Source organism: Mastigoproctus giganteus, chromosome 1 (assembly GCF_048544385.1).
Source record: "Mastigoproctus giganteus isolate SK-2022 chromosome 1, ASM4854438v1, whole genome shotgun sequence".
NCBI lineage: Eukaryota > Metazoa > Arthropoda > Arachnida > Uropygi > Thelyphonidae > Mastigoproctus > Mastigoproctus giganteus.
The window spans coordinates 246355492-246368212 of NC_143575.1; the positions used below are offsets into that span (position 1 = coordinate 246355492).

Here is a 12721-nt window from a genome sequence, read left to right on the forward strand (position 1 = left end):
TGGATGGCAGAAGACACACAGTGGTTATTAATGGCTACTATTCTTCATGGACTAATATTATAATCAAGGTCCTTTAAGGTTCAGGTTCTGTGTTAGCCCACTCCTTACTGTTTTTTAATATTTATTAACAATATTGACATTTAATGTCTAATTTGCTAATGATCCAAAGAGGGTCATGATCCACTGTGTTACTCTAACTACACCTTGATAAATTAGACAGATAGCACAAAAGTGATAGTGAGGTTTAGCATTGATCAGTTGGAAGTTTGCCAAGAGAGCAGAGGTGCATCAGTTAGCTCTGTCAGAATGTATTCAAGAGTTTTAAAGGAAGACTGGGTTAAAAGTTTTGTATAAATTTTTGTTTTTTTCTTAATTTGTTTAAATATCTTGTAAATTTAATTTCTGTAATTTTATAAATTTAATTTTAGTAATTTTTTACAGTTATTTTCTGTAATATTTTGTAAATTTAATTCTTACCTTTTCTAAATCTAATTCTGCTAAAGTTACTCTTTTCAGTACTTTTTAAGATTAAATTTTTAAGTTCAGTAGAAAATAGTCTTGGTGCCCACTTAATTACTGTAATCTTTTGTTAACTTAAATTGTGTAAAGTTAATTCTGTAATATTTTGTTAGTTTCATTCTTACCATAATAATGGATGTTACAAGATCCACTTTGAATACTTTGTATGAGGATATTGAGACTCAGATGGAAGTGGCTGTAGGTGATGGCTGCATGCCAAGAGTTTGTAACTGATTGTAGAGATTTGTGCATGTATTTCAAGGTCAACCTAGTAGATAATCACAGCTCAACAAATTCTTTTCTTTATTCCAGATGCAAAGAGTCTACTGATCGCATATTAAAAGTTGGTGGTGGGTTATTAGATGAATTAGTGTCACTGAAGAATTGGGCAATTGCTCTAATAAACCCAGAAAAGAACAGTCAAGTGCATACTGCTCTGGGTTGGTACTGTTCTGATAACTGACTCCATTGTCAGTTATCAGTTCCTTTTCAATTCTTCAAACATAATTATTATATCTAATAAAACAATATTTTCAATTAGGCAGATTTCTCAATGAGTTGAAAGTTTCTTTCATCACATTTCTCTTTAAGAAAGGAGAGAATATACAGACCTATTAAAAATTGAATGCACTAAGATAATTCAAGTAATTATATACAATCAACATTTGTGCTTTTTTCAAAACCATTTTAATGAAGCTAATCACAAGTTTACATTGGATAAAATAACTAAACTACTAATTTTAGAATTGGGCTAAGGAGAGCTATTGATAACAATGTGCGAATGCATGCAACTTATCTTGATACAAAAAGGCATTAGTCATAAAAAAACAGTCATACAATGGTTTCGATAATGCTGTGCTCATACACAAATTAGAACTGAACAAATAAAAAATTTTCTAACTAACAGAAAGAACAAGATAAAACTTTTTGAGGATCTCTTCTCCACTTTTCTGCCAGAAAGAGGAGATGAGTGTCCCAGGGAACTGTGTTAAGCCCTCTGCTGTTTATTATATTTTAAATAGCATTAATGTTAGAAGTGGCAAATAATGCAAGAAAGCAAGCTTATACAGCATCAGACAATAAAAAACACTTTCCATATCACCTGAATGTCCCCTTTAATGGTTTGCCTAGTTCTTCCTTGAATTTATTCAAACTACCTGTTTCTACAACAGGTAGTTTGTTGTAGAAACAGACAGTCCCAATAATCAACTAATCTCTCGCTGAAGACAAATTTCTAAACATTTATCTACAACAATGCTTCATCAAACTTGAATTTATGCCCACAAGTGCAAGAGGAAGCAAGAGGAAGGATTCCGTCAGCACTAAGATTACTCAATCCACTCAAAGACTTAAATCACCTCAATCAGATCTCCTTGCAGGTGCCTAGTCTCCAGATGCTGCAATTTGCAGAACTGAAGCTTTGAATAGTAAGGGTTGCTCTTACTATTCAAAGTCTTGTTGCTCTTCTCTGCACTCCAACAGATCAACATCTTTCCTAAAATGAGGCTTCAAGACCTGTATGCAGTACTCAAGAAGTTGCCTAACCATTGTGTTATACAACAGGATAATCACTTCCTTATCCCTGCTGGCAAAATTTCTGTATATCATTGACAAAACCTCATGAGCTATGCAGTTTGTCCACACTGCTCAGAAAATTTCATGTTTAACTGCACAATTATGCACAAGTCTTTTTTTGTTCTCCACTGTGCTGAATGCTGTACAACACAGCTGGTATGTTATTCTTGGATTGCTGCTAATGCATATAGAGTACCTTACATCTGCCAATGTTAAACTTCAATTGCTACTTCTCAGCCCATCTACCCAATTTTTCTAGATCTGCAGTAGCACACCCTGTTATTAACCACCCTGCCAACCTTCACATTATCTACAAGCTTAGATATTAAGCATGATATGTCTTCAAAAATATCAATAATAAACATGGACCTAGCACTGAACCCTAGGGACAGTCATTGGTTAGCAATTACTAACAAATGACTGTCTCTTGCCACTCAACCATCAATTTCTCTCTAGTAGTAATCTGCAGAAAGTGCCACACTGTTTCAATTTGTAGAACAGTCATTCATTCGTGTGGAACAACACCAAAAGTTTTAACAGAATCGAAGTAGATGATATTAAAATTATTATATAAATCCAGTTTCTTTGTGACTACTTAACTGTTGCTAATCAGCTTGGTTAAACAGGGTCTCCCTTCAATGCTGTGATACTGCTGTTATAAAAAATTCCTGTCAAGGTGAACCATCATTACTTCTTCAACCACTGACTCCATTATTTATTTTTTCTGAAAGAGAAGTGCAACGAATAAGTTTGTAATTACTCATATCACCCTTTGATCACCTAAAGATTTGCTGCCTCTCTTAATATAACTGGATAGTTCCCATTTGCCCAGGTATCTTATTTACATTTAGTTTTAATAATTTCTCTTCTGTTTTCCTTTCAGTTATCACAAAACCATCTATCTCCCTATTAGAATTTGAACATTTCTGCTATCCCTACAAATAAAAAATTTCTCAAGTGTGAACATAGATACAAAATACCTATTCAGCTTTTCAATAATATGAGCAGGGCAATCAACAGTAAAACCATTCGTATCTAATGGACCAATATGATTCATCCCCTTTCTTCTAGTGTTTATATAAATGAAGAAGTCTTTGATACTTTTCTTTGCCAGAGACTTCCCATAATCTGCCTTAACTTGTCTAACTTCCCTTGTGACTTGATTGCAGGCTAGTTCATATCTAGTGTAGGCACAACTTTTGGATCTAAGTCAATTGAAAGAATTTATAATGGGAACAATATTGGCACTTAAGTGTCTAACTGCATTCAATTTTAACTGTCCTACTTGACTGTCAACACAACAAAATTTGTTCAAAACTAATAAAATCAGGATGAACCAGCTATATTTTTATTACACAAACAGAGTAATACATAATTTTAATATGAGTAACTACAATATTGATTTACGTAGCTCAAATCTTCAAAAACAGGTTAGAGATACATTCTTAGTATATGTACTAATCACTCTTTCCTTTAACAAAATTCTTTCATAATACAGTAGAGCACTGATAATCTGAACTGATTGGGGTAGTTTGGACTTCCAATTTATTTGGATTTTTCGAACTTATCAAAAATACAGTTCTGGAAACTTAAAAAAAAAAGGATACACTAAGTTGTACTTATGTATTTTTATTCATAGGTAACAAAACAAATGGAACATGTGCATAGACCTTTAACAAAAATAATTACTTATTTTTTACTGCACCATTTTCATACTTTGTTTCTTTGCTGCCAGATCTCTCACTCTTTTCAGCAAGACTAGTTGAGTTGGACAATATTCAGTTTGTTATTCATACCTAGCCCTCATGAGTAGTGCATCTGGTAGAATACTGTCCCCCCACCCTGGTTGTAAAAGAACTGAGTTCAAGTCCCCATCAATGATGGGAGGAATTTTTATGGGCCTTTTTCACAAGTTGGCTGACTTAGTTTTTACTCCCAGAAATTTGAGTTTATCATCCAGTAAACAGAAAATCGACCAAAGATCATGCAATTTACAGACAGTATATATGGAGCAATATGTCCTTAGTTGCTGATTCCCCAGAACCCAACCAACAACAACAACAAACAGCATCTTCGAGGTAATTAGCTGGGTAATTAGCTGTTCTCATAATTTTTCTTTTTTTTTTTTTTGCACCATCATCTGAATCAAGTTTCAATGAGAACTTTAAAATTTTTTCCTTGTTGTTTTTAATTTCTGTTATGGTTGACTTTCCAACCCCGTAAAATCTTGCTAACAAAGATTGGCTTTCTCCCTTTGAATGCCTGTTTAAAATCTCAATCTTCAATTTAATTGTTAAAAATTTCTGCTTCCTTTTAAAAGAACAGAAGAAGACCATAAAATCAGTACAGTAAAATAAAACTCTGTAAATGTTCAGAATTTCTTCATTCCTACATCTAAACTTCATAAATATTTTACTCTGTATCTCACTTGCACATATTGTGTTAGTTGCAATTTCTGTATGCCATGTTCTTTGTTATTGATTGACACATCTTTTTTTTTACTGTTTTAGATTTTAAAACTCAAAAAAAAAAAAAAAAAAAAAAAAAATGTCAGTGAACAGAAATATCAGATTACAAAGTGTTATGTTTAGTTAGTATTGCATGTATATTAATTAAACTATGTGCATAAGCGAAAATTTATTCTGCTAAAATGTGGATAATATTCTTCCAATTTTCATGTTTGTTAATTGGTAAGGTAAAATAATAAAAGTATAAATTTGTGCTTTATATCTTCATTTTTATCGCCTGTGGATAATATTCCTCTGATTTTCACTTTTTACAATTGCCATTCAATAGGATAAAAATTCAATTCCCAAATGTGATCACAATAAGCCACTTACTGCAATTATTTTATGGTACCAGCATAAAAATAAATAAATAAATGATGACTTGTTTGGATTATTAACGTTTCAAATTGTTTACGTTCGGATTTTCAACACGCTACTATATTCTTAATTGGTTGTTTGAATTGTTACTTACTTATTAGTAGTGACAAATGATGAAACAAAATAAGATTATAAAGCATCAGTCAAAAAAACCCTTCCCGTGTCAACTGCCCATTCTCTATAATAATTTGTCTAGTTCTTCCTTGAATTTATTCAAACTATCCACTACAACCACAGCAGATGGAAGTTTATTCCAACAATCAATTAGATGAAGGGAAAACTTCCACACATCAATCCTGCAACCATCCTACCACATTTTGAATTTATGCCCCCCCTCATCGGTGTATTCTGAGCAAGAGGAGAAATTAAACCAGCACTGGGCTTGCTCAATCCATTCAAGGCATTAAACATCTTAATCAAATCACCTCGAAGTACCTAGTCTCCAGACACTGCAATTGGTGGACCTGAATCCTTTAAGACCAAACTTTTGTTCCCCTACTAATCTCATTACCCTTATCTGCACCAGATCTACATTACAGCAGATCTACATTTCCAGCAGATCTACATTCTTGCCGAAATGAGACTTCCTTATCCCCGCTAACAAAGTGTTCATTAACAAAGCCCCATGAACTGCTCTGGCAGCCTGTGTGAACTGCTCAAAGAACTTCATATCTAACAGTACAATTACTCCCAAGTCTGTTTTCATCTTGCACTACCCTGAGTGTTGGTACCACACAATTGGCATGTTAATCTGGGATTGCAGCACCTTGCATTGGTCAATTTCCAATGCAAGGGACTGCATATCGCCACCTTGCATTGGCAGATGTTTAGAAATGGCAGCCTTTGGCTGCCATTTCTCAGCCCAGCTAATTTTTTCTAAATCTTGTTGCAGTAGCACACAGTCATTACTGTAGTTAACCAACCTGCCAAAAAACTTGGATATTAAGCCTGATATACCTTCATCAATGTCATTGATAAACATTGAAAACAACAATGGGCTCAGCACTGAACCCATTGGGACCCAATACTGAACCCTGAGAGAATCCACTAATAACATTAGTCCACGATGAGCAGTGTCCATTGATTACCACTCTCTCTGTCTTCTCCACTTCAACCACCCCTTTATCCATAGCAGCAATTTGCCTCCAATGCCACAGTGCTCCAATTTGTGCAGCAGTCTTCCATGTGCAACAGTATCAAAAGCCTTTCTAAGATCCAAGTATATAATATCAAAGTTATTCCTTGTATCCAGTTCTTCTGCGACTGCATCATGGTATCCAATCAAATTGGTCAGGCAAGACTTCCCCTTAACAAAACCATGGTGTGTCCGAGCTATAAATGAAGTCTTGTCTAGATGATACTGCAGTGCTTTTCTTTAACCAGTGCCTCCATTAATTTTCCTGGAACAGAAGTTAAACCCACAGGTCTATAATTATTTGTGTCAGCCTTTGATCCTCCTTTGTGAATTGGGGTCACATTTGCACATCTATAGTCTATGGGTACCTCCCCTGAGTCCAAGGAAGCTCTCATAATTATGGCTAAGGGTTTGCTTACTTCCTTTGCTGCCTCATTTAATATAACTGGATAGATCCCATCCACCCCAGGTGCCTTTCTTGTGTTTATCTTCAACAATTTCTCTTCCACTTTACTCTCAGTTATTACAAGATTATCTAGCTTACTGCCAGAGTTGAATACACCTCTGGCATTCCCCTCGCTGAATAACTCCTCATGTGTGAATGTCGATGCAAAATATTCATTTAGTTTGTTAGCTACCTGAGCAGGATCATCAACAGTTGAAATATCAATATCACGTGGACCAATCTGATTCATCCCCTTCCTGCTAGAGTTTTCATGAGTAAAGAACTCTTTACTGTTTTTCTTTGCATCCCTTGCCAAAGAATTCTCGTAATCTGCCTTCGCCTGCCTAACCTCCTTTGTAACTTGGTTACAGATCAATTTGTATCTATCATAGGCTTCTATGTCACGTGTTAATTTATATGTTTCCCAAGCATTTTTCTTCTCTGCCATATGTCTCATTAGTTCATCTGACATCCATTTAGGCCTAAACCTTGAACAATATTTCTTAGTTGGTATGTAAAGCCTAGTAGCTTCCAAGATAAGTTCTTTGAATGCTTCCCATTTTGAGTTTGCTGTTGGTAACATCATCAGTTGGTCCCACTGTATAGAATTTAAATACTATCTCAGACCATTGTAGTTGTCTTTATGAAAGCAATAACCTTTCCCTTTTCCCCTGATGGTAGTTATCTCTTTGAGTAAATCCCACTTCAGCACACTGTGATCACTGCCACCTAGTAGTTCCTCTATCTGCAGATTCTTAATGCATGAAGAATCTGCTACTGATAATCAAATCAAGAGTATTACTCCCTCTTGTGAACATGCTGATGTAGAAAACAATTATCCAATAAATCCACAAAAGCCTTGCTAGTGTGTGAGTGACCAACCCACAAATTCCAGTCAATATCTGGGAAATTAAAATCCTCCATTATAAGACTCTCTGATTTACTGGCCCACTCTATTTTCCTGTAAAGTTTCTTATTATACTCATCAGAGTCATTAGGCCCATAGCACACTCCTACTCTCAATTTTGATCTCCCAGTACTTATGTCACACCAAACTGACTCAACACTGCACTGTCCAGCGATGTCGACTGGCTTCACTTCCTTGAATTTTATGTGTTTCTTAACTAATAGCAGAACCCTCCTCCTCCCTTCCTATCCTGTCTATCCTTTCTGTAGAATTTGTACTCCCCAAATTCCAGTTCTGCATTCCTTATATCTGTGTGACACCAAGTCTCTGATATTCCAACAATATCCACCTTTGATGCTTTGAGCAATACCTCAAATTCATCAAATTTATTTACCAAACTCCTAGCATTGGTGTACAAGCAAGTATACATGCAGCTGTTCTTTTTCTTAGCTACCCTAACACAACCTATGTGTTTATTTGTACCCCAATGATTCCCAGCAGTCTCTGAAATATCCTGCATCTTGTTTTCCAGGCTTCTGCTCATTCCAATAGAAGCAGTTCAAGAATCACTTTCACTTCTGCCAGTAGCTACTATTAATCTATTCGTCCTTGTATCCCCCCCAAGCTAGCAATTTTCCGACCCACCTAACACTGCCGCGATAGCATCAGCAAATATTCTTGCACCCTTTCTATTTAAGTGTATCCCATGTTAAGGGATAAGGAAGGGATACATGTTAAGGAATTTTTTTTTTTTTTTTTTCCAAGAATATAAGTAGAAAGGGTAAATGAATAAGAGAAGATGTAAGTTGTGAGTTTGGATTAACAGTAAATTGGCAGGAAATGCATGTAACAGAAACTGAATATCTGTGTGATAGAGACTGGGTGGGAGATTTTATAAGAGATGGGCAAAAAGATTTTGATAGAAAATCTTTTTGATAGAGCCCAGTAACATAAAGAGGTATTGGGTGCACCACACAGAAGCTGGAACAATATTCCATGGCAGGATGATTTGAACAGTTATTAGCTGTTTACAAGAAAAGTAACAGCATGGGCAAAAAAGACCTTTTTTTCCGTGAAGAAGCAATATTTGCAATATATTTATGCCAAGAATACTTAGATGATGGGGTTCTGCTCAATGAAAACATTGTTAACTTCAACTAAAAGAATTTTTGGTGGATATTGGAAAAAAAAATTGTTTATGCGGAGCAGGATTTCTTAAACTGGAAGGTAGAATGTAGCGTACTACCATCAGCAAAACTATGAATTCGATTTCTAATCAGAAGAAGATCTTTAATATACAAGAGGAAAAGATTGGGAAAAAAACTGAAACTTGGGGAATACTAATATTAGTTGACAATACGAAATTTTTAGAAATCTTCAAGTACCGTGTTAATAGACTAGAAAGGAATAGCGAAAGCTTAAAAAGCGGTACTCACCTTGAAATTAATCTGCGATGGTTTACTTAGGTAGCGTGGTTAATGTTTAAGTTGAATTGTTATATTTTTAAGCTTTCGCTATTCCTTTCTAGTCTATTAACACGGTACTTGAAGATTTCTAAAAATTTCGTATTGTCAAATTTAATAAGATATTTTTAACGGTAATAACCGACACCTTATCTGCACCGCCCCTCCAATTTTAATTTTTTCACATTCCTTATTCTCTCTGATGCCTTTAGACATGTCTAATAATCATAAAAAAACTCAACTAACCAGTATACTCATCAAATATTTTTCCAATAAGTTACACATTGCCTTTTTACAAAAATGCCTCCACCACAATATCATCCCTAAATTTGCCCGCCTTTTTCCTAAAAATAATTGCAAAAAATATCCCCATATCATACACCGCACATCTATTATGATCATCCGTGAAGAAATCAGGAAGAGATATAACAAAAAATATAGCCTTTTAAATAGTATACACCAACTCAGATTTTACCTTAAAAAAGAAATGACCCCTCATGCCTGGATCGAGTTCACCAACAAAAACAATACACGTATTAATGCTACCAACCAAGAAATAATACAAAGACATAATAAAAAATGGAATTCCCTTACGACTCGTTCCCCCACAAAAATCACCACCGTTAACCTCTCTTCCAAATCCTTTACACCCGCTGAACTTTCTGGCCTGGAATATGGCTTTAATTTTGCCATCAAAAATCAACATTACCCTATAAAAGACTGCATCGTTGAACTCCAGTCCAAACTCGAACATCATCCCAATAAATGGCGCCTAATGCACCAAACAAATAGTATTATTAATACCAAACTTTCTTCCTGCTCTAATATAAAAAAACAACAGCTTATGGATTTACACAAACTCAGTAAAACTTCTAACGTTATTATTCAAAAAGCTGATAAAGGTGATACGATCGTTATAATAGATAAAGACATCTACACCGAAAAATTAGAATCCATCTTAGCAGACCCAAACACATACATAAATGTTAATAACCATAACATCACAAGACTCAAAAATAAACTCGACATAATTCTCAGGAAACTCAGGCAAAATAGGGAAATCAACCTTTCCACACTACAGCAAATTGGAATTCGCAATAACATCCTCCCCCACATGTTTGGGATTATCAAGTTACACAAAGCTGACCACCCTTTAAGACCAATTGTATCATACAGCAATTCAGCTTTCGCTAATTTATCCTCCTTCCTGGTTAAAATTATAACCCCCCTTACTAAATTTTCCACATTCAAGATCAATAACACCAATCAAGCTTTTCAAAAAATTAATAATATCACAATATCCGATACAGACATCCTAGCTTCCTATGACGTTACTTCTCTTTACACGAATGTCCATATTCCATTTACTCTACAAGCCCTACGCAAATTCTTAGAAACAGACGATACCTTAACAAAACGTACCTCCCTTTCTATAGACCATATCCTTGAACTCACCACCCTTCTATTAGAAGCAAGATTTTTTAGATTCAACAAAAAAATCTTCCAACAAATATTTGGCTTACCAATGGGACTAGGGATTTCAGCCCCATTATCTGAAATCTACCTAGCCGCCATTGAAAGCCAAATTCTACACCCCTTTCCCCCTGAACTAAAACTATACATGCGCTATGCCGACGACATTCTTGTAATAGGCAACAGATCCATTATTGATAACCTCTTCATAAAACTTAACTCTGTACACGATAGACTTAAATTCACCCTTGAAATTGGACAAAATAATCAGATAAATTTCCTTAATCTTACTATCTATATAACAGGCACAAAATTAAATATGAAAATTTTCAGGAAAAATACAAACACCGGTAAATACTTACATTTTGCTTCTCATCACCCTCTAAACACTAAAAAGGCAGTTTTATATAACCAAATTCACAATGCACTAAAGTACAGTTCCTTACCCACTGACCTTCACAATGAAATACAGTATATCACCGACAAATTTATATCCAGAGGTTACCCCCACCAACTTATTTTAAATACAATCCTTAACGCTAAAAATAAAATTAAATCTAACACCCCAACCAAAGACAAAAATAAAACAAACATCCGCATAGTCCTCCCTTACCACAATGAACTAGCAGGACAGTTCCGACGCCTATTTAACAACACTGATATCTCCCTTGTTTTTTCCACCTACAACAAATTAGGATCCTTCTTCAGCACCTATAAAGACACATACAAATATCCTACAAACGACCTTAATAATATTATATACCTCATCAATTGTCAACCAAACTGCAACACATGTTATATCGGAAGTACCACTACTAAATTTGGCTCATCAAAAACATCCAATACCCGTGCATACTACCATTTTCATAGTCTCATGTCCAACCAAACTGTCACAGAACTTACAACTCATGCCCAGACTCACAACCACAACCCGCTCATCGACTCTGCCATTTCCATCATTAAACTAAAATCCAGTTACAGAATACTCCAATATGAAGCCCTAGTTATTGAACGGTACAAGCACCACTCTAACCTCAAAATTCTAAATTCTAAACTCCCCTTCAATCTTTCCCCAATTTGGAACCTCTCGAGATTAAAGTTCCCACATGTCAAAAAAGGCATCACGAGAGTATAATTTTTTATTCTTAAAATATCACGCGCGTTCTCTCCCCACACATTGCCAACTGAAGACGTTCTCTAACTAACGAAAGTCCTCGTAAAGACTATTGGCTTCATCGGATTCACTCACATAGTTTTTAATTATTCTTCTTCTCTTTATTTCGATGACAACCAAGGATTGGATGTGTACACTTCTATTTCCTTGCGCCTATTTAACTCAGTCAACTTTTACCTACTTCCCTCCCTTTTAATTTTTCAATTCAACAATTCAACTTAAACATTAACCACGCTACCTAAGTAAACCATCGCAGATTAATTTCAAGGTGAGTACCGCTTTTTAAGCTTTCGCTATTCCTTTCTAATATTAGTTGAATATTAGCATCTATTGTAACCTACAACAATGAGTGATAAGAGAAAGAATTAGCTAACCAATTACAAAAAAACAGAAGGCAAACCAAAGGATAGAGGCTTGTTTAGAAGCCCTTTATGCCAAACAACATGAACAAAAGCTTTAGATATGTCAAGAGCAACTGCTTGGAACAAATTCAATGGAAAAATTTGGTTTTATTCAAATTTGGATTTGTTCAAAGATGAGCTGCATAAGCCAAGATATCACTAGTAGATCAGCACTGCCAGAATCCATATCGACGATCATTGATCAGATGGAAGGTTTTGAAGAGTTGTTTGTTATTATTTATTTGTTTGTTATTTGGTTTTTAAGAGCATTAGCAACTAAGGCCATATTGCTCCGGGAATATGCGGTGGTCATTCCTTGGACCTTTCTGCATCCTCCGTATTTGGTGGTGACAGGCTCGAATCCCAGTCTAATCAAGAAATGTGTGCTACGCACTGCTGCTCCTTCCCACCTGGCTACGGAGGTGCCTGTTGAGAGTTGTCAGTTGATAGATGTCACCATTACTTTGGAAAGAGTTGAATTAAGTGCAATGGGACAAAAACTGGAAGAGAAAGATTTGTCAACATTTTTAGAAATTATCTATATTATGAGAAATTCTATGCAGATAAAAAGACACCACCGGAATAAAGGCATATTAAAAGGTGGCACAGAACAGGAGTGAGGAGGTTTTGAGAACAAGTAGAGATATGCCATTAGGATTAAGAAACTTCTTGGTATAAACTGATGTATAATGTTTGTATGTTTTGACAAAGTTTTGATAAAAAACACATTTAATCTCATTTCTG

The 12721-nt window shown here is 35.3% G+C and overlaps 1 protein-coding gene across 1 annotated transcript in view; it reads right to left on the bottom strand.

Annotated features, from left to right (window-relative positions):
• The window catches only part of kl-2 (dynein heavy chain 2, axonemal kl-2), a 1174416-nt gene that overhangs the window by 692935 nt on the left and 468760 nt on the right, over positions 1 to 12721 (bottom strand). The window lies entirely within an intron of this gene.